The sequence below is a fragment of the Spermophilus citellus genome (assembly GCF_964194105.1).
Source record: "Spermophilus citellus genome assembly, chromosome: 10".
Taxonomy (NCBI): domain Eukaryota; kingdom Metazoa; phylum Chordata; class Mammalia; order Rodentia; family Sciuridae; genus Spermophilus; species Spermophilus citellus.
Window position 1 is genome coordinate 51,076,686 of NC_138197.1, and position 22,283 is coordinate 51,098,968.

General features: G+C 37.4%; 1 protein-coding gene across 1 annotated transcript in view; it reads left to right on the top strand.

Moving 5' to 3' along the window:
• Nucleotides 1-325: 325 nt before the first annotated feature.
• RASSF8 (Ras association domain family member 8) overlaps nucleotides 326-22,283 on the top strand; it is a 103,776-nt gene continuing 81,818 nt past the window's right edge. Inside the window, exon 1 of the mRNA XM_081311162.1 lies at nucleotides 326-428. The gene's annotated coding sequence lies outside the window, so the exon portion shown is untranslated. The remainder of the gene's footprint in view (nucleotides 429-22,283) is intronic.

Genomic DNA, 22,283 nt, shown 5'->3' on the forward strand with positions numbered 1-22,283 from the left:
GGCCAATAACCTTCCTAGAACAACAGTACAGTCCATCCAGTGACCTTTTTAAAGAAACAACTGAAATTCCTTTTTCAAAGGGGCAAAAATGCTAATTGAAACCAAACAGAAAATAAACCCATTCCACAAATGGTGCCATTCAAATGACCAGGGGAAGGGGATGTGGAGGTGGGGAGGGTGGAAGGAAAATTATCCCTGGGAATGTTATTTGAAGCTCCAAGCTTGTATATTTTGCTCTTTGATAGTTGTGAGTTAAAATGGGGTGATTTTGCATTTTTAAGATTAAAAATTAGCCAGGACTTAAGACCACTGTGTACCTTTTCAGGTGCCTGTGTAGATCCTCCCAGAATATCTGCCTGGTGCTGTGCTGTGCACTTCCTCAAGACTACCTCATATTGGCTCTGGCTCAGAGACTCCTGCGTGCTGAGGTGAGTCAGAAAACTTGTACTCTTTATATGCATCCTGGAAGCATAGTATTTTTTCAGTGACATTTATAGGTGTATTCATGGGGGAACTCAGGAATCATCATTTGTAAGATGTTTTAATTTGAAAAATACAAAGTATAGTTAGTAATGGTCTTGCCACCATTATAGAATTTTTTGTTCTAAATTTGTGATGACACTAACAGCATCTTAAAACATGCTGTAGGGTTCAAGTTTGGAGTTTGAAACAGAAGTTTTTGAGGTGGTATACTGCTGGGTTACTGTTCTCACGACTAAAAGGCTCAAGGGTCACTCCAGTAAAACTGGGCTGACTGGGCTGCGCAAAATAACCATACAAGAGACACAAATACCTTTTTTTTTTTTTTTTTTTTTATTGGTTGTTCACAACGTTACAAAGCTCTTGACATATCATACTTCATACATTAGAATCAAGTGGGTTATGAACTCCCAATTTTACCCCAAATGCAGATTGCAGAATCACGTCGGTTATACATCCACAATTTTACATAATGCCCTATTGGTAATTGTTGTACTCTGCTCCCTTTCCTATCCCCCACTGTCCCGCCTCCCCTCCCCTCCCCCAGAATAACAAATACCTTTTTGTTTGGAGTCGCTGTCAAGGCTCCTCTGACCTTAAGGGTCTGCAGGAAGAGAGAGAGTGTCGGGGGGCCGGGGCCGACCCCTTTTATTGAGGAGAAGTTATTTAAATGAGGCAAGGGGTCAGGTTTCAGGGGGCTGAGTCTATCTTCATGATGTCCACTGTCAGCAGGTTGACTGACACCTGGGTAGGCCACATCCAAGGGCACAGTAAGAGAAAGGGACACACACAAGGCACTTCCATGGAAGATTCTATCCTAAACAGGGCAAGGGGTTATATTACAAAGGAACAGGTGAGCATAGCTTCACCCATGGGGCTGCAGCAAGACACACCCATGCATGAGACACCAACCCTCGGATCCAAGAAGGGTGGGGAAAACTGCCACATTTCTGCAACTGAGCGCCTCAGCACCCAGCCACAGGGAGTGTGACTCAGTCATGAGTAAAGTTGGTCTCCCACAGTATACCACTGCTTTTGGGCTTTCTGAACACTTTTATACTGATGTTTTGAATTGGTGGTCTCTTCAAAAGCAGAGAAGTGTTATCAGCAGGGAAAAGTTAGAAATCCTTAATGGGTAACTGGTTTTTCTTATGATTCTCCATGATAATTCTGAAATATCCTGTTGTCTTCACTAATGGCTACAATTGGCTTCATTAAGTAAAAGGGAGCACAAAATCTCTTTAGGGGAGGATGTGCAACCAAAATGTGTTTCACTTGCTTTTAGTATGCTTGCTGTGTGTGATCTCTTTTCTCTTGAGCATTGAAGTGACTTATTGGTCCCAGAAGGGAAAAATAATTTGACCTTGTTTATACTAAGTGAATCATTTATGAATAAACTGTTCACATTTTATAGGTGAATAAACTCTTTAAGGGTACCAACCAGTTTACTATCTCATAAATTCCTTAGCCCCTCATTTGTAAAAGCTGTGTGCTTACATTTGATGGCTCTCAAAGGCCTTACATAAATTAATCTCCTCATGAAATAAAAAAATAATAATAACTTTAAGTCTTCAAGTAATTGTGAGTTATGCAGAGGGACTGAACTCCTAAAACTGTAGGTCCGTATCCTTACTGGTTCAGTTCTTGTATATATCCTGTTGTAGTGCTTGTGTCATTAACCCTAACCATAACTGCAAGACCACAAATGTATACTAGAAGACAGGGATTCTAATAAGACAATTTTGTCATATCTGTGTGAGAGCTGAAAAGTCCTAGTGAAGCTCTATTCAAGAAAATCGTAGAAGTAAAAAGGACTATGTATGGGCTGGGGTTGTGGCTCAGCAGTAGAGCACTCGCCTAGCACATGCAAGGCCCTGGGTTCGATCGTCAGCACCACATTCAAATAAATAAAATAAAGGTAGTGTGTCCAACTACAGCTAAAAAATAAATATATATATTATATATATATATTTTTTAAAAGGACTATGTAGCTTCACTAACAAGTTCTCTGTGTGATTGGAGAGTCACTTGAATTTTAGACTTAGCTTCCAATACTGATAAAGCTATGCTGTGAGCTTTCGCTTTTATACTAATTATTTTTTATTTAGGAGGATTTGTGTGTAAGTTACCTCAAGAGAGACTATGATTCACTCTTAGTGATTAGAATTGTGTGGATTTGGGGACTGGGGATGTGGCTCAAGTGGTAGCGCGCTCGCCTGGCATGCGTGCAGCCCGGGTTCGATCCTCAGCACCACATACAGACAAAGATGTTGTGTCCGCCAAATACTAAAAAAAATAAACATTAAAATTCTCTCTCTCTCTCTCTCTCCCTCTCTCTCACTCTTTCTTTAAAAAAAAAAAAAGAATTGTGTGGATTTGGGTTTGAACATTTCAGTTATTTGGTTCCTCTGGAGCACTTGCAGTTATTCCGGTAGGGATTGCATGGGTTGCTTGGAGTTTGCTGCTGAAGAATTTGCATGATTTGCTGTTTCTTCTCAATTGCTCAATATTTCAAGATTATCAGCCTTTGATGGGCTGGGGATGTCGTACAGTAGTAGAGCACTTGCCTAGCATGTGTGAGATGCTGGGTTCAATCCTCAGCACCACATAAAAATATATAAAGTTTCATCAACAACCAAAATAAAAATAAAAAGATTATCAGCCTTTGAAATTTTTACTTACAGTGCAAGGAGACTCTTCTTTTCTTTTTTTTTTTTTTTCTCTTTTTTAAAGGAAGTTTTTTTGTGTGTGTTTGTTTGTTTTAAATAACCAAAAGGTCTGCCAGGGCTGGGGTGTAGATACATGAGAAACAGAGAGCTCTTTAGCCTATGAGGGCTAGCTACTGAAGAAGCTGTTGTTCCTTGCCCACAGGAGAGGGTGCCTTCCCTTAGCTTTTCTGATATAGTATCTAATTTTGATAATGTTAACTTTGATGGGTAACAAAAACAACTTTGAGGTTTCATTGTTGCTACTGTAAAACTATTTTACTTTTTTTTTTTGTTTCACGGGCTAATGTAAATTTTTAATGTCTTACAATCAGAATATTTCTACTAAATCATATTTTTTCCATCAAGACTTCAGTCCATTTTTCTTTTAGGAAATGATGATGAGAATAATACATACTTTATTTAAACAAGGCACCTTTGTTTAGATTCATAGATCTGAAACTAGGAGAACAGACTTGAAAGTCCGTAATTTGTGTAAAAAGACAGATTCAGTAAAACAGTAAATTTTACAGATTATTTTATTCTTTGTTTTTCTTTCAGTTTAAAATAGGCTATAGTCTTCCCTCAACCCCTTTTCTGGTACCTTCCTGTAAAAAGCATTAGTGAAGGAAAAATAATGATAAACAGGACTTAACTGCATAATATTTTTTTCAAACCTGCCTTGCAAATAATTTCACACAGTTTCTTTTTTTTTTAAGAAAGAGGGAGAGAGAGAATTTTTTAATATTTATTTTTTAGTTTTTTTTATTGGTTGTTCACAACATTACAAAGCTCTTGACATATCATAGTTCATACATTAGATTGAAGTGGGTTATGAACCCCCAATTTTACCCCAAATGCAGATTGCAGAATCACGTCAGTTACACATCCACAATTTTACATAATGCCCTATTAGTAATTGTTGTATTCTGCTACCTTTCCTATCCCCTACTATCCCCCCTCCCCTCCCCTCCCCTCCCATCTTCTCTCTCTACCCCATCTACTGTAATTCATTTCTCTCCTTGTTTATTTTCCCATTCCCCTCACAACCTCTTATATGTAATTTTGTATAGCAATGAGGGTCTCCCTTCATTTCCATGCAATTTCCCTTTTCTCTCCCTTTCCCTCCCATCTCATGTCTCTGTTTAATGTTAATCTTTTCTTCCTGCTCTTCCTCCCTGCTCTGTTCATAGTTGCTCTCATTATATCAAAGAAGACATTTGGTATTTGTTTTTTAGGGATTGGCTAGCTTCACTAAGCATAATCTGCTCTAGTGCCATCCATTTCCCTGCAAATTCTATGATTTTGTCATTTTTTATTGCTGCATAGTACTCCATTGTGTATAGATGCCACATTTTTTTTATCCATTCATCTATTGAAGGGCATCTGGGTTGGTTCCACAGTCTAGCTATTGTGAATTGTGCTGCTATGAACATCGATGTGGCAGTATCCCTGTAGCATGCTCTTTTAAGGTCTTCAGGGAATAGTCCAAGAAGGGCAATAGCAGGGTCAAATGGTGGTTCCATTCCCATCTTTCCCAGGAATCTCCAAACTGCTTTCCAAATTGGCCGCACCAATTTGCAGTCCCACCAGCAATGTACAAGTGTACCCTTTTCTCCACATCCTCTCCAGTACTTGTTGTTGTTTGACTTCATAGTGGCTGCCAATCTTACTGGAGTGAGATGGTATCTTAGGGTGGTTTTGATTTGCATTTCTCTGACTGCTGGAGATGGTGAGCATTTTTTCATGTACTTGTTGATTGATTGTATATCCTCCTCTGAGAAGTGTCTGTTCAGGTCCTTGGCTCATTTGTTGATTGGGTTATTTGTTATCTTATTGTCTAATTTTTTGAGTTCTTTGTATACTCTGGATATTAGGGCTCTGTCTGAAGTGTGAGGAGTAAAAATTTGTTCCCAGGATGTAGGCTCCCTATTTACCTCTCTTATTGTTTCTCTTGCTGAGAAAAAACTTTTTAGTTTAAGTAAGTCCCATTTGTTGATTCTTGTTATTAACTCTTGTGCTATGGGTGTCCTATTAAGGAATTTGGAGACCGACCCCACAATATGTAGATCGGAGCCAACTTTTTCTTCTATCAGACGCAGAGTCTCTGATTTGATATCAAGCTCCTTGATCCATTTTGAGTTAACTTTTGTGCATGGCGAGAGAAAGGGATTCGGTTTCATCCTTCCTCCATTGCATGCTTTTAGCCCCTTTATCAACTATCTTATATTTGATAAAGGGGCTAAAAGCATGCAATGGAGGAAGGATAGCATCTTCAACAAATGGTGTTGGGAAAACTGGAAATCCATATTTTTTAGTTTTTGGCGGACACAACATCTTTGTTTGTATGTGGTGCTGAGGATCGAACCCGGGCCGCATGCATGCCAGGCGAGTGTGATACCGGTTGAGCCACATCCCCAGCCCCTCACACAGTTTCTGGAATGAAGCATACTATAGTATTGTAGTATGCTTCTGGTTGGGAAGTAGTTTAAAAATACTCTCAATATTTTATATTTTAAACTGGGTGTTTATGTATGTTCACGTTAGGTTTTCCATCCATATTATTTTAATAGAAACTATTTTCCATTAAAAGTCAATTATGTTTATTTTAAGGGTTTAGATAAAGGTATTTATAAATAAAACTTGTAAAGAGGTGTTTATTGTTGTTACATTCATTTGTATGTACAGATTTTAGAATGCTTAAAGTTATCTTCCAGAGAAGAAACTTGGTAAAGAAAGGGTGGCATTTCTTTTCTGTAATTTAAGTTGTCATAGTAATTTGCCTTAATACACATACTTAGAATCCAGGCTTGAAGAATTTCAGTAACAATAAACATTCCAATTGCATTCATCATCCTGTTTTTTTTTTAACCAAAAAAGGAGCTATCCATTGTGACTCAAATATTTTATTTCTGTTTAGAAGATGGAGAGCAGTTTTTCAGTTTTAGCACTTTGAAACTTTGTTGGTGGAATAGAACTGAAAAGTTCACCTGTTTTTATTTTAAATGGACAATTTCTGATGATGTGTCACAATTTTTTTCAGGTTTCAAGATAGGTTCAGTATAATGTTCATTTAATGAAATTTGAAAAGAATCACAATTGGATAAGAACTGAAGAAATCATATCTGTTTGTTAACATGCAAGTCTAATATTAAGAGTATTAGAATCTGGTTTCCATGGAGCGCTGATTTTAAGAATGTTATCACTTTCTTAATGCCAACTTGTTAATATTTTTATTTTATAGCACATCACACTATACTCTTAATGATGAACAAATGATTTTAGAAGTTTCATTTTTACTTATAAAATAGAAATTTGTAGTCACACATTATTTTTAAATATTCTCAGAGTAGGATATTATTTCCAAAGAGAAAGCCTTTTTTTTTTTAAGGATTTTCTTTGTTCTTGCTTTCTGCAAGGTTGCTAACCAAGATTATTCTCCTTAAGCAAGGAATATAAGGAAAAATAAAGAGATGAAAAAGAGAGAGAGAGTGTGTGTGTGTGTGTGTGTCTGAATGCATATGCACATATATGTGTGTCCAGTTGTTTTGGGAAGTTTGGAAAATAAATTGGAAGAGTTTATAGCCAGAATAATTTGTGGAAAAATGTATAAAAATCCATTTACTACAAAAATGTGAGGAAAAATAAAATCACCCATTATGTCACCCTATTATTTCCTTTTTTCAGATTGTCCTCTAATAATATTTTGTGGAAAGTATCTACAATTTTATAAACAAAATTCATACTCAATGCTAAAATACTAATGGTAGTAAAACATTAGAATTTTATCCATTTCTAGAATTAGTAGTATGCTTACTTTCATCATTTGCTAAGAAATAATGCTGAAATATCTAGTTAGTGTCTTAAGTAAAAAGATCTTCCTTCCCAGTAATTCTGTGGGGATAGCAGAACTATTGGGAAGGAAGATAAAACTATTTCCATTTAAAAATTTCCAAGACAACTATAAGTAACAGAGTTTAGTAAGGTTCTATTATAAATATCATGATCTTTGGTATGTAGTACCAGTAACCAATTAGAAAGTGACAAAAAGGGAACCCATTTATAGGAGCAATAAAGAATATACTAAGGATTAAATTTGATAAGAAATGCAAACTGCCTGTAGGAAGGAAACTATTGTACAATTCTGGGAAGATAGGAGACTTTCTGGGTAGAAAAACAACTCATTAATGGTTTTTAATGTATTTGTATTGATTTATAAGTTTAGTACAGTTACAATCAAAATCTCAGTAGGGAATTTTCACAGCTCAGTGTGATTATGAATTTCATTTTATACAATAATTAAGAGCCAAATGTGTTTATAAAGAAGAATAATGAAGGGAAAATTGCAATGCTAGGTAATTACTTAAAAATAGAAAATTGTGAGGTCCTGGGTTTGATTCTCAGCACCACAAAGAAAAAAAGGGCAGGGGGCTGCTAGAGGTGTAGCTTGGTAGTAAAATACTTGCTTCACATGCATAAGGCCTGGATTTGATCTTTGATCCTTAGCAATAAAAGGGCTTAGAGGTATATATTAGTGGTAGAGTAAGGGCCCTGGATTCAGTCCTCAGTTACCGAAAAAATAAATTCATAAAAGTAAAAAATAGTACGATACTGATAAAACATATAAATACTTGGAGAAGTATAAAAAGGTTAGAGGAATGTTGAATTGCTAAAAAATGCCATTGCAAATAATGAATATAAAAATGTAATATACTAGAATGACTATCTGATCCTGGATTTGGGAAAGGTGTAGTAAAATACAGAAGCAAAAGTAAAAGCAAGAGAATGATTCATGTATATAATTACTTTAAAAATAAATGAATCTTATATATTTATCACATCACCAAAAGGCAAACAATTACTTGTGGAAGGTATTCATGTATTTATATTCTTTTAATAAGTAGACCACAAAACATATAAAGTTGACCAAATATCTTCAGATTTCATGGTATGCTTTTTTGGTGGAAAAAAAATTATTTTAAAGACCATTGGGGATATAAGATGGGGGGCTAGAGGGAGGCTGCATTCTGTGTCACTCCTTGACCTGGGATTTAAGTAGTGGGAATATTGTTTCTCTGTGAGTGATTAGAGGACCCCCGACGGCTGCTCCCACACAGGACTGAAGGTCGCTGTGCCCAGGCAGACCTCAGTGTCAGAGCAAAATTCCTGGCCACTCACCCACACAGGAACTCTGAGTGCCTGAGCAGGACCACCGGCATCAGCACTGGCACAGGACACCCAGCCACTGCCCACGCATAGGAACTCCAGTAGCCACTCCCGTGTGGACCCCCATCTACCAACGTGGGGCTCCCCCGGTTGCCTCCATCTTAGAAAACTGCAGCTACTGCCATAGTCTACCACATGCAGTAGCCTTCACCTGGGGACACTGCACAGCATCTGGAGACAACCACCAGCCACAACACAGCACACCGCAGAGCTGCATCTCTGAATATGCTGTCCACCGCCACCACCCGGCCCCACCTGTCCTGACACCCCATTGGTGAAAGCAGCCACCTCCATCTTGGGACACATTGCCATCTTTAGTTGGGGCAGCCTCCCACTTGGAACACCAGCTGGGGCTTAGAAGCAATATCAGGATACCCTTCTTTAGTCCCCAACTCCCCCATCTCCTCGGCAGCCGCTAACCTGGCATAGTGCTTGCGGCTGTAGGCCGTCTGTAGCTCACAAAACCTGGTCCTGAACTGCTCATTACAAAATAGATCTCCAAAACAGGTATGCAGCCCCCCGCCCCCAAGCACAGCCTACAAGACCTCCAGAGAGAAAGGTTTCTGATTGGGAAGTAGAAAGGGAGGGGGTGAGTGAGATACAGTTTAGAGGCTAAATTAGAGACTAGGAATTGTGAGGTTTACAGACGATATAAGGAGATAAGACCAGGCACCCACATCATACCACCGGTCCCCAAAGGAGATCCTTGGGATGCAGCCAACCATTGGGGATCACAAGTGCCATCCATTCCCCACATCTAGGAACTATGCGTCCAAGACCAACCCTCGCACCCTGATAACCTTCACCATCCTGAGGGTGAAGATACCAGCAAACAACAGACAACCCCACCTATTCGAAGAGAAGGGAAGCAGGAAAGATACTAATCTCCAACAAAAATAATCCTTGAGATTTTTTTTTCCTCTCACTCCTCCCACCCTCACATCCCCAACATTTGTGAAACCAAGTACTTCTCATGAATTAGGCTACTGAGGACAGTATGTTCTTCATTTTTTAATTTTTCTTAATGTTTTGTTTGTTTTTTGTACTCTGTTGTCTTCCCACTTACTTATCTTCCCAAAATCACATTCTCTCTCTTCTGCTACTAATCAACTTCCTTAGATTCCTCTTTCACGCTTTCTAAGATCTAATAACTCTACATCATCACCTCCTACCCCTCAACATCTGATCATACACCTCACAACCGGTTTTTTGTCCACCATCAGAAACTATAGATCCTTTTGCGAACCTACTGTTTTATATTGTAGATAATAATTGACTTACCATTTCTGTATATTGTGACAAAGCTGTAATAGCAACTATTTGGTTTGAGGTTGTATATTGTTTGTATTTTGGATCTGTTAATATTGTTCTCCCCCTTAAAGGAGAGGTATTGGAAATCCTGCAGGGGCACTATAAGCCTATAGGGTAAAAACTGTAATACCTCATATCTGCAGTGCTAGAAGGGAAGATACACAAACAACATGAAAAAACAAGGGAAGAAAGAGATTGGGGAAAAAACAAAGCACTCACATGGACTGCGGAAACATGCAGGGATTTCCATCCTCATATCAAATAAAGTAGACTTCAAGCCAAAAGTTACTCAAAAGAGATAAAAAAGGACATTTCATACTGCCTAAGGGAAACATATATCAATAAGACATAACAATTATAAATATATATGCCCCAAACAATGGAGCATCTATGTTCATTAAACTCTTCTCAAGTTCAAGAATCATATAGACAACACAATAATTCTGGGTGAGTTTAACACACCTGCTTCACCACTGGATAGATCTTCCAAACAAAAGCTAAACAAAGAAACTATAGAACTCCATAATATAATCAACAACTTAGTCTTAACAGACACATATAGAATATATCATCCATCAGTGAGTGAATACACTTTCTTCTCACAGCACATGGATCCTTCTCTAAAATAGACCATATATTATGCCACAAAGCAACTCTTAGCAAATACAAAAAAGTAGAGATACTACCCTGCATTCTCTCAGATCATAATGGAATGAAATTAGAAATCAAAGATAAAATAAAAAATAAAAGCTACTCCAACACCTGGAGACTAAATAATATGCTCCTGAATGAATGGGTAGCAGAAGACATCAAAGAAGAAATGGAAAGATTCTGAGAGGTAAATGAGTACACTGATACAACGATTTAAAATCTCTGGGACGTAGTACTAAGAGGAAAGTTCATTGCATGGAGTTCATTCCTTAAAAGAAGAAAAGGTCAACAAATAAATGACCTAACATTATATCTCAAAGTCCTAGAAAAAGACAAACAAATCAGCACTAAAACAGTAGAAGACAGGAAATAATTAAAATTAGAGCTGAAATCAATGAAATTGAAACAGAAAAAAAAAATCTGAAAAAAATTGACAGAACACAAAGTTGGTTCTTTGAAAAAAAATAAGATTGATAAACCTTTAGCCATGCTAATGAAGAGAAGGAGAGAGAAAAGTCAAATTACTAACATCCATGATGAAAAAGGAAATATCACGACAGATACTACAGAAATACAGAAGATAATTAGAAATTATTTAGGAAATTTGTTCCCTGGTTAAATTGAAAATATCAAAGGCATCAACAAAATTTCTGGATTTGCTCTGACTGAATCAGGATGATATACACAAGTTAAACAGATCAATTTCAATCAATGAAATAGAAGATGCCATCAGAAGCCTACCAACAAAGAAAAGCCCAGGACCAGACGGATACACAGCTGAGTTCTACGAGACCTTCAAAGAAGAACTAATACCAATATTCTTCAATTTATTTCAGGAAATAGAATGAGTTTGAAAGTGTTTCCTCTTTTTCTATGAGGCCAATATCATCCTGATTCCAAAACCAGACACAGATACATCAAAGAAAGAAAACTTCAGACCAATATCTCTAATGGACATAGATGCAAAAATTAAAAAAAAAATTCTGGCAAATAGAATACAAAAACATATCAAAAAGATAGTGCAACACAATAAAGTAGGGTTCATCCCAGGGATTCGAGGTTGATTCAACATGGAATTCAATAAATGTAATCCATTATATCAACAGACTTAAAGATAAGACTCATATGATCCTCTCAATAGACGCAGAAAAAGCATTCACCAAAATACAGCACCCCTTCATGTTCAAAACACTAGGAAAAAATAGGAATAACAGGAACATATCTCAATGTTGTAAAAGCTATCTATGCTAAGCCCCAGGCCAACATCATTCTAAATGGAGAAAAATTGAAAGCATTCCCTCCAAAAACTGGAACAAAACAAGAATGCCCTCTTTTACCACTTCTATTTAACATAGTTTTTGAAACACTGGCCAGAACAATTAGGTAGATGAAAGAAATTAAAGGGATACAGACAGGAAAAGAAGAACTCAAATTGGCACTATTTGCTGATGATCTGATTCTATACCTAGAACACCAAAAAAATTCCACCAGAAAACTTCTGGAACTAGTAAAGGAATTCAGCAAAGTAGCAGGATACAAAATCAACACCTATAAATCAAAGACATTTCTGTATATCAGTGACAAATCCTCTAAAAGGGAAACGAGGAAAACTACCCCATTTACAATAACCTCAAAAAAAATAAATAAATAAAATACTTGGGAATCAACCTAACAAAAGAGGTGAAAGACCTCTACAACGAAAACTACAAAACACTAAAGAAAGAAATTAAAGAAGATCTTGGAAGATGGAAAGATCTACCTTGCTATTGAATGGGCAGAATTAATAACCTCTTCAACAAATGGTGCTGGAAAAACTGTATGCAGCAAAATGAAATTAAGCCCCCTTCTCTTGCCATGCACAAAATTCAACTCAAAGTGGATAAGGGACCTAGGAATTAAACCAGAGACCCTGTGCCTAATAGAAAAAAAGGTAGGTCCAAATCTCCTCATATCAGATTACACCTTAACAAAATTCCAATGGCACAAGAAATAAAATCAAGAATTAATAAATGGGATGGATTCAAACTGAAAAGCTTCTTCTCAGCAGGAGAAATAATCAATGAGGTAAAGAGAGCACCTACACAGTGGGAGCAAATTTTTACCACACACACATCAGATAGAACACTAATCTCTAGAATATTTAGAGAACTCAAAAAAAACTTAACACCAAAAAACTCCAAATAACCTAATCAATAAATGGGCTAAGGAACTAAACAGATACTTCTCAGAAGGTGATATACAATTAATCAACCAACGTTTGAAAAATGTTTAGGAATTAGAGAAATGCAAATCAAAACTACTCTAAGATTTCATCTCACTCCAGTCAGAATGGCAGTTATTAAGAATACAAACAACATTAAGTGTTGACAAGGATGTGGGGGAAAAGGCACACTCATACACTGCTGGTGGAACTGCAAATTGGTACAGGCAATCTGGAAAGCAGTATAGAGATTCCTCGAAAAACTTGGAATGAAACCACCATTTGACCCAGCTATCCCACTCCTTGGTATATACCAAAAGGACTTAAAAACAGCATACTATAGTGACACAGCCACATCAATGTTTATAGCAGCTCAGCTGACAATAGCTAAATTGTGGAACCAACCTAGATGCCCTTTAGTAAATGAGTGGATAAAGAAAATCTGGTATGCATACACAATGGAATATTACTTGGCATTAAAAGAGAATAAAATCATGGCATTTGCAATAAATGGATGGAGTTGGAGAATATAATGCTAAGTGAAGTAAGCCATTCCCCCAAAAAAACAAATCCAAATGTTTTCTCTGATGTGAGGATGCTGATCCATAATGGGGATTGGTGGTGGGTGGCATAGGAGGAATGGAGGAACTTTAGATAGAGCCAAGGCGAGGGAGGGGAAGGCAAGGAGTATGCGGGTAAGAAAGATGGTGGAATGAGATAGACATCATTACCCTAAGTACATGTATGAAGATACAAGTCTACTTTGTGTACAATCAGAGAAATGAAAAGTGGTGCTCTATATGTGTACTATGAATTGAAGTGCATTTGGCTGTCATGTATAACAAATTAGGATAAATAAATTTTTTTTTAAAAAAAAAGATTATTTATTCGGGGCTGGGGATGTGGCTCAAGCGGTAGCGCGCTCGCCTGGCATGCGTGCGGCCCGGGTTCGATCCTCAGCACCACATACCAACAAAGATGATGTGTCCGCCCAGAACTAAAAAAAAAAATAAAAAAACTCTCTCTCTCTCTCTCCCCTCTCTCACTCTCTCTTAAAAAAAAAAAAAAAAAAAAAAAAAAAAAAAAAAAAAAAAGATTATTTATTGGGAGGTACTGTTCACAGAATTGAACAGCAAAAGAATCATCAGAGTTTCTGGGTAGTATTGAACAGACTGCCATTCAAAAAAAGAATACAAACTAAAGTAGACTTAAGGTTTGTTTGGTTTTTGTATTTTGATGAAAACCTATGTAACCAGTATCATGCTTCTGGAGGTATGGGGCCCAGCAACCCTGGGAATGATGAAGAGCAGTTTGTCCCCATCATAGTTTGTTTTCTTCCGTTATAGCAGAATACCTGAGACTGGATAACCTGTAATGATCAGAAATCTATTGGCTCATAATTCTAGAGGCTGGGAAGACCATGACCATGGTAGAGCACCTCCTTGCTCCATGGTCATGTGGTTGTAAGTGAGAAGGAAAAATGAGAGAGATAAAATGGGACCAAACCCACCTTTATTTATTTCACTCCTAAGTGAAATAACAGCCTAATCCATTCATGATGCTGGAGCACTCATGGCCTAATCCCTCTTAAAGGTAACAGTTCTTAATACTAACACAATGGTAATTAAATTTCAGTATGAGTTTTAGAGGGGATAGACATTCAAGTCCTACCTATGTTTAAATTTCTGCCCCTTTCCCTGTACCCATTATGTCACTGTAGTTTAAATTTTCAAATATTCATTGTCAATGACACTGAAACAAACTTGCAACATCTTTATGGATTAAAAGGGATAAATAGGACATTACTTTAATTCCTTAGCCATTTTGATGCATTATTGTTCACTTTGTCCCATCTTGACTCCACTGTTAACATGAGCAATTCCACCTGGATAAGGAATTTTTAGGAAATATGCTCAGGGTGAGATATTGTGCTTTTGAAGTTTAAGTATTACTTTCTCTAATATGTTTGTGGTGTCCTTCCTGAACATGGCTGTTAAAGGGATCTTGGTCTTTTTCTAGCAGTATTTATGGATTTGCAGACATTTCCAACCAGTTTGTGACTAGGATTAACTTTGATCTCTGGTGCATAAAACCCTAGGAAGGTCAGACTGTACTACCCCAGCACAGCCTTGGTCCTGTCTCATCATAGGACATAGACTGCCTGCTGAGGTGAGCATGATCAGACAGTATCTTGGTCTGCTCTCTAATGATTTGCTCTGAGTTCCCCGATAAGCCACACCCCTGCCCCAAAATAAAAACACTTTTAAGTTTAAATAAAATTTTATTTTATACTATTTGAAACAGTTTTCAGATTTGTTTGATTTCCTCCTTAGAAGGCAAAGATTGATGACTAAAGAAAATTCGCAACACACATCTGATACCTTGTATTTTTTTTTTTAATTCTGGAAAAGAAGTTTTTAGCAAAAGCAAAGCATTAGTCATCATCTAATTAAAACAGTTGCTCATTTTAAATAGTAATACAGTAAGTTTAAAGCATATATATAAAAAGATAAAATAAAGAATAAAATTACCCCTACCTTTATTGAATTTTGTTTTCTTTCAAGGTAACTATTGTTAGCAGTTTGGGGGTATCTTTGCACTGCAAAGATGCACATATACAACCTATATTTATGTCTTTAAATTTGTAGTGATGGTGTGTGTGTGTGTGTGTGTGTGTGTGTGTCTTTGACTCTAGATTCATTCAGATTTATTCCTTCAATGACTAGAATAATCTGTTTTTAATTTGTTACTTTGAGTTATACATGACAGTAGAATATATTTTGACAGACCAGAATAATCTCAAAGGCAGATATGATTATTAGATTGTAGGTTGAATTGGTGAGAGTTCAGTATAGGTTTCTTGTTGCTTTGCATTTTTACATGTGACTGAGTTTGTATACATGAGGTCAGTATGTAACTGTCTGATAAATGTGGAACAACAATTGATTCTATTCCTGTAGTCTTAGTCAAGTCATTCTATGGCCTAGTTTCTATCACTGGGTCTCTGTCTACCTGAATGCAGTATGAAAAACAGAATCAAAATACAAAATAAGTTTTTGTAAGATCTAATAAGATAACTTCACAAAGGTGATACCTTTTGCCCCTGATGTTGGGATCAAACTCAGGGCCTCATGAGCACTCTACCACTGAGCTGTACCCTCAGCCCAAAGGTAATATTTTTCATCTAAGTGGACCTCATGAAAGTTATAAAACTAGTATAGGGTGGAATCCATGGTTTCTCCCCTTTCAGAACATTTAATATCACTATGTTAAAAGGTTCACAACAGATAGGGAAATATGGCTTTTAATTGCCTTATAATACTATCTTATGCCAATCATCTCACTTACTCACTCCCACACCCCTTCTTTTATTCTTCCATTCTTCCTCTCAGATTTCCGCTAGGGTAACTTGCTCCTTAGAAAGTAGGGAAACATGTCTTAAAACTCCTTTTTAAATGCTTGTGACAGTCTCCCCATCATCTTTCTGAGTCAGACTTCTGTCTTTGACTTGCCACCAGTTGTGTCCTTTGTTTTTGTCTGGTTATACCTTTCTCTTTCATTTCTATTAAATAACATTCATGCTTAGTAGACCTATTTAGTAGACCTACCAAGGACCTAAGAGAAGAAAGAGACACACATTTCAGCAGAAAGGGAAGTATTAATTTCTTCCTGGCATCTGGCTTTATCCATATTGCTCATCCTCTTTTTTTATCGCTACCCTTCAGGATGTCCCAAGGTACAGTGTCTGTGTTCTGTAGTCTCATAAATTGCCAAATATCATCTGGGATCATCAGTCTAAGTACAAGTTAGCTTCTTGAATTAATTAATGGTTGACTTTATGTGCTTAGTTTCACAAAGTTCTCTCTCATGTCTCTAAAGACTTAAAGTTCTCTTACTTAAAATATTAAATATAGGACTATCTGTTTCATTGGTTGCTTGAACATTAAATTTTATATGTAAAGAACTTGGCATATAAACTAATCCAAGTCATTATTTTTATTAAAATAATACAGTTTTTTCCCCTCAAACCTCAGACTTGATCCAGACATAGGCTACATGTAAGTAGACTTTCACTCTTTTATACTTAGAAACAATTATTCAAATAAGACACTTCGGAGAGTGAAATATAAGGATTATTGATAATTACATGGGATAACAATGTAAACTTTGTCATTCCGATATGTTCCAGGATTCATGTTCACTCCATATATACCCCTAGTTTTTGATTCATGGTGCATGCTCAGAGACAAGGGCCTTTTGTTCATTGTGGTGTAGTGGACATGTGGGACAAAGCGAGATCACATTCATCTTTCTGAACTTTAGTTCTTACTCATTAAAATGAGGTTAACAATACCTGTCTCCAGATAGCTATAGAGAATAGATGAAACTGTGATTTCATAAAGCACAGTGTCTGGAAATTAGACACCTGCCAGTTCCCTCCTCCATTTTTGCAAATTGCCTTAGCTGCTGTGATGGCTAAGTTTTGTGTATAGATGTTTCTGCTGCATTATGTACTTCTTACACTTTCTTAGTGTATCTGTGTAGTCCATTTTACTGTACAGATCTGTCATCCTGAGAGGTAGTAGTCTTAGCTAGCTCTCCTCAGTGGAGAGTTGCTCTATTTTGTTTCAATCAAGCACTTTTTGACATTGAAAAGCATAAATAGTAGTGTTCAGTAATATACCCATTTTCCTGGTAAACTTCCCTTCTGTGATAGCCCTTCTTTAATTGTTGTGTAAATGGTTGAAATACTGTTTTATAAATATTTCATGTATGAATTTTTATCTGCGTTTAATACAGACTCTGGGTGAATCAAAGGCACTTTTGTGTACACAACAACCCAGTGGGTTTCCTACCTGGCAAGAAAGTCTGTCTGAACTTTGGAAAAGTGATAGAATAATTGGTAATAATACTTATCAATATGGTTTTCTTATAATGTATGAATAACTTCCAACAGTAATACCAAACTGACCAGGTGCAGTGGCAAACATCTGTAATCCCAGTGACTTTCAGAAGGCTGAGGAAAGAGGATCCCAAGTTCAAAGCCAGCCTAGGCAATTTAGCAAGACCCTGTCTCAAAGTAAAAAATAAAAGGAGCTGGTGATGTAGCTCAGTGGTAAAGCATCCTTGGTTTCAATCCCCATCTCCCACCATATAAAAGGATCAAGGCCTTTTCATCTTCCATAGTTTTGATCTGAATCCCTGCACTCAAACTTGGGATTTCCTCCTGTTTAGGCTTGCAAGAGTCTGTTGGGGTGGGAGTGGAGGAACAGGTAGTAAGTGATCACAGTCAGGTTATGAATTCTGCAGCAGCCCACTGAAGAAGGTGCCATGGGGAGAGACTTTGTACAGAAGTGAAGGAAGGCTTCTTGGAGATGTCATTTGAGCCATATGTTTAGAGGTGAGAGGTCTTTGTGGGGTTGTAAGAAGGACTCAACATGTGGGAAGTGGCCTAGGCAAAGCCTGGAAAGACATGTAGGACAGTGTGTGTGGGGAAAAAGCAAGTTCAACTGGGTGTGGATGAGTGGATGAGCCTCCAGAGATGGCTGATTTTGATAGAAATAACCTTTTCTTCTAGCAGTGCCTTAAGGTAATCAAAGGAATCAAAATTATTTATAATTAAACAAAGTTATTTTTGAACAACATAGAGAAGTATTAACCATTTGACGTAATCTAAACAGCTCTCTGTAAATAGAGAAATTCTCATGCTATTTATTCTTTTTTTTTTTAAAGAGAGAGTGAGAGAGGAGAGAGTGAGAGAGGAGAGAGAGAATTTTTAATATTTATTTTTTAGTTCTCGGCGGACACAACATCTTTGTTGGTATGTGGTGCTGAGGATCGAACCTGGGCCGCACGCATGCCAGGCGAGCGCGCTACCACTTGAGCCACATCCCCAGCCCTGCTATTTATTCTTGATAATTTCTTTATAATCTCAAGAAATTAAATATATAACTTCTCATTCTTTTTAAAAGATATTGCTACTTTGAAGTATTCTTTCTTAAAATCATGGGTCTGATTTTAAGAAACACGAGAAGTTATACTGTCAGTCATTTGACTTAATGTTGTTCCCTTCATTTCAGCATGTTCTATGAGCTGCTCTAGCAACTAGACAGTTTTATTGTATGAACTCTGCAAATTTAGCTTTGTCAAAAAGGGAATTGTGTAAGAGATAAAATCATTAAAGATTACATTTTTATGGTAGAACAAATAATGCTTTCAGGAAAAACAAGTTCATATTTATTGCCATTTCAGTTCCATTTTGCTCCAAAGGATTATTTGAATATGTATTGTCAACCTTTATTATAAAAAGAAGTAGCAGTATGGTAGTTTTCACTGTTAATAAAGTAGAAATTTAATATAGTAATATTTATATTCTTACCTGAAAAATAATATCACATAGTGACTTTACCAGAGCTCTTTAGTACCTAGTGCCTGCTTTTGTTGGTATTTTGGTTTGGGAAATACTGGAGATTCAGATTTGAGGCTGAAGAAACCAAGACACAGTTGGAGACTAATGGGCTCCCGCTGTACTTCTCCTCTGGATCAAAAATTTCTTTTATTCATTCTGGTGTTCCTGGGGCATAGCCAGTAGAAAAGATCTTTCAATGGGCAATAGTCTCTTTATTCACAATGCCTAAGTAACAACTCTGATTTTTTTTTATTTTCAGTCAGTCCAGTGTTCTTTCTTGTACACCAATGAACTTTCCTCATTTTGTTTTCTAGTACACAGTAAATTTACATAGCAGCAGTCCCAGGACTTCAAGTTATGTAAAGTGCCTACCTGCCACTTATACTCCCAATAAATCCAAGTTTCCTGCTGAGTTAGGATGAGAGATTAAATATAAATAGAGGAGAGGACAAGTGATGGAGATCTGGGATACTCAATTATTAAACAGTGGTAGAGCCAGGGGCACAGAGAAGGAACCAGTGAAGGAGGAGGTAACAAGACAGTTCAGTGTCCTGGAAGACAGGTGAAGAAAGGTGATGAGGAGGAAGAAGTGATAGAGGCTCTCATATTTAGCAATGCAAAGGTGATAGCAGCCTTGACAAGAGTAGTGGTTGAGTAGTTAGGGCAAGAGCCTGGCAGGAATGGGCCTGATAAAGAGTGAAAGATGAAAACAGCAAGCTTAAACAATTTTTTTGAGGAGTTTTGCTGCAAAGGGGGACATGAAATTGAGGGTGATCCATGTGGGAAGTGGAATGGGAACAAAGCTGTTTGGTTTGGTTTTAAGGTATATAAAATAGCCACTTATCTATTCTTTGACCCAACAACAACAAAAAAGTGATGAGAGTGGTGGACCTAGAGTAAGTACAAAGGGGCTGGCATTGACTTTGCTTGGGACCCCTAGGCCTGCCCTACCGGCTTCTCAGGTATCTAAGCAGGGCCTGGGAGAGCTAATTGATCCTGCCTTCATTTCTGAGGCCCCTGGGCCAGAAGGCTTTCCCACTCTCCAGGATTTGTTCCTTTTTCACATAAGGGGTTGGGCATTTACCAGCCAAGGGCTTGGGCTTTAGTCAGAAATTAAGTAAGAAATTATTGAGGAATTAAAAGGGAAGGTAGAACCAATGATGCCTTCTCCTTAGACAGCGACTTGGGAATAACTGAAGTTTTCCTTCTTGTCCTTCCATGACCATTGTCACCAAGATGTCACAGGACCTTTAGAATAAGGCAACTGGGCCACCCAGCGGGGCACAAAATGTAAGGAGACATCACTCTCAGGATTGCGCAAGGACAGTGCTGGCACCTGGGAGAGTTCTGCCTCCTTACATGTTGCATACTAGGTCCCTAATTGCCAAACTCTAATTCCTCAAGCCCTGGGAAGGCATACTGTTTATTTCAGGGCAGTAGGAAAGCTCTCTTTACCTAATTGTCTATTCTTATGGTACCAATTGCAGATTAATTTAATATTCTTAGTTTAAACTGATATTCCCTTTCCCCTTAATATCTGGTTGACTTCTGCCATAAAGAAAAGAAAGATGACCTGGTGAAGAGGAAAAGAAATGCTCCTGAGCTGGAAAATGCTGTTGCTGTTGATAGGAGAGAGCAGAGAATGATTGGTTGAGGGCCTTTGTACAACCAGCAGGTAACATGAGTAACATCTAGATACCCAAGAGGAGTGGGGTATAGAAGGGAGATGATTCAGGATCAGGCCTCGTCATGAAGGCTAGAATAGAAGCAGCTCCTCTCTAATACACTGGTCATTTCTAAGTGTTGTGAGGACTCTAATACCATTTTGTCTCTTCCTTCCTTAGAATTTAAAGATGATAGGCATCATTGATCTTGTTAATTGTGGAATTCTGCTGCAGTGCATATCCAAGAGAGCCATCTAAGCAAATTGCCCATATTCTCACTTTAGAAACCAAAGGAAACCTTACAGTAATAGCTACAGAATCCAGAAAGGATTCTCAAGGCAGAGTTTTATTGCAGTTTCTTTGGAATGAGACATGATGCTGTTTTGGTTTGTGTTGTCCCAGTTATGTCTAAGAACTGAGTCAGCCATGTGTCCATGGAAAATAATAGGCACTAACCCAGTCTGATATTGTGTAATCAGTCCTCTTTGAGAATTTCCTTGGAATTTATTTTCCAGAAGGATCAGTGTTTCCCAGAAGAGCTTTCTTCTTCTTGATAAGCAATATTATTTTTGATGGTAGTGAATTGTTCTTTCAGGCCTTACTTCCTCTCTACCTTCAATCCTACAAACGCCTGGGTGAAGTAAATATGATGACTTAACATTACTGAGACTGACTGCTGTGGTCTGAATGTTTGTGTTCCCCCCTCCAAATTTACCAAATCCACCCATGTGGTGGTATCAAGAGGTGGGGCCTTTGGGAGGTGATGAAATTATGAGGATTCATGAGTAGGATTGGTACTCTTAGAGAAGAAGTTCCAGAGAGCTGCCTTGCCACTTCTTTTAGGCAAGGGAACAGCAAGAAGGCTTCATCTGTGAACAAGAAGGTAGACCCTCATGAGATACCAAATCTGATGGAGCCTTGTTCTTGGACTGTTCAATTTCCAGAACTATAAGAAATTTCTGTTGTGTATAAACCACCTCTTTTATGGTATTTTGTTACAGTAGCCCAAATGGACTAAGACACTGATCCATGAATTTGTTTAAGTCTAGCGACTTCGAAGTATTTATTATAGTAGGCGTTTAGTACAAGTTTTTTGAAACAATTAGGTACCTTATATAGTCTGCCTAATTATTTTCTTAGACACTAGAGTGTGTATTAGTTAAAGCCCTGGTTCCAGAATGTATAGACTGAAGTCTTGACTTTTCCTCTAAAAAGGTGTCTGATTGTAAGCAACTTCTATTGTGAAAAATGGGGATAATAATAACTACTTCATAAGATTAATAAGAGAATTAAATAAATTGATATATCAGAGCACTTTGAATGGACCTGGCATCTGGTAAACACTTAACAAATGATTATAACAAAAGCTGTCAGGCATTTAATATTTTAAAAGTGAGAAGACCGAATTTCCACTTGTTCCCCAAATAGCCCTATAATTGGCAGTGAATATTTGACTGTTGGTTGTGTGAACTGTAGTTATTTAACCTTTTTGCAGTAAATAGCTTTCTGTGTTTCTTATGAAGAAGGAATAGTAATTGTCCTTCTGTCCAACTTTCTAACAGTATATCAGTCTGACACAAATATAATTGTGCTTATATATTTTTTATATTATAGCTAATCACATGAGTCAGATTTTT